This window comes from Mustela erminea, chromosome 14 (genome assembly GCF_009829155.1).
Source record: "Mustela erminea isolate mMusErm1 chromosome 14, mMusErm1.Pri, whole genome shotgun sequence".
Taxonomy (NCBI): domain Eukaryota; kingdom Metazoa; phylum Chordata; class Mammalia; order Carnivora; family Mustelidae; genus Mustela; species Mustela erminea.
In genome coordinates this window covers 71431956-71433073 of record NC_045627.1, presented here as the reverse complement: position 1 = coordinate 71433073, position 1118 = coordinate 71431956, and the positions used below count along the sequence as shown (strand labels likewise).

The following is a 1118-nucleotide window of genomic DNA, read 5'->3' as shown; positions in this document are numbered from 1 at the left end:
ATAGAATCTTCTAAGACTGAATCAGAAAGAAATATAAAAAAACAGCCTGAATATTAGTAATGAAATTGAATCAAAATTCAAACACCCAAGGTTCAGAACAAGATGGCTTCACTGGTGAATTCTACCAAATATGTAAAGAAGAATATCTATCCTTCTTTTTTTTTTTTTTTTTTCTATCCTTCTTAAACTATTTTTTTTTTTTTAATGAAGAGGAAGGAGTGCTTCCAAATTCATTCTATGAGCACAGCATTACTTTGATACCAAATCCAGACAAAGACACACACAAAGAGAAAATTAGAACCTTGGTCCAAGATAATACATGAAATCACCTGGTGTGTCATGCCAACTATCCCAATTCTGAAGACTAACACTGGATCTAAGATTGGGAGTTGTGGGTACAGCAACTCAAAGAGGACTATCAGTCTTTTATTTGGTATGTAGATAATAGTAAGAATGTAAACAATGTTTGGTTTGGGTTGGAGTACAACAAAGAAGGGACTTGGTGTTTGGAAAATGCTGCTACACTGATAGCCCCAAATATGAGCTTCACATCAAATTTGACATTCATACCATATATCCATTCAGAAATTTCAGTCCCTGAGATAGATGGGAAAACAAGAGAGATGTACAGGGGTGGCAAAATATACCCCACTGATCATTTTAAGCCATTGTGGGCCAGAAATGTGCCCAAGCTTGAACTAGCTCACCTCATGGCTCTGGGGTAATGAAAATCCCTGATTGAATACAGAAGGGCATGATTTAGCATAAAGAGAAATGTAACCAGTAAAAGATCAAGCCACTGAGGTAGGACAGAGAGACATTTGATGGGTTACATTTCTGTTTTCTGTGCATCATTCTTTTAATATAAATACTTCCCCCATATCCCTCCCATAATTGTTACTGAGTAGCCACAGCAGGCATTGCCTGAAAACACCACCACACTGGTGCTACTGAATTTCAAAGCTATACCTAGGAGAGGAAAGACTGGGGCTTTGGAAAGTCAAAAGGCAATTTAAATCCCTTCCCTAGGTGGAATACTGTGAGATCCACAGAGGGATCCAGAGAGACCCCCGGGAGGGAAGGGGTGTGCTGAAAAAGGGTACATTGCCCTTTTGGTT

General features: G+C 38.6%; 1 pseudogene; it reads left to right on the top strand.

The window, feature by feature from the left end:
- The first annotated feature begins 339 nt into the window (after window positions 1-339).
- LOC116572838 lies at window positions 340-787 on the top strand (annotated as a pseudogene).
- The last annotated feature ends 331 nt before the right edge of the window (window positions 788-1118 follow it).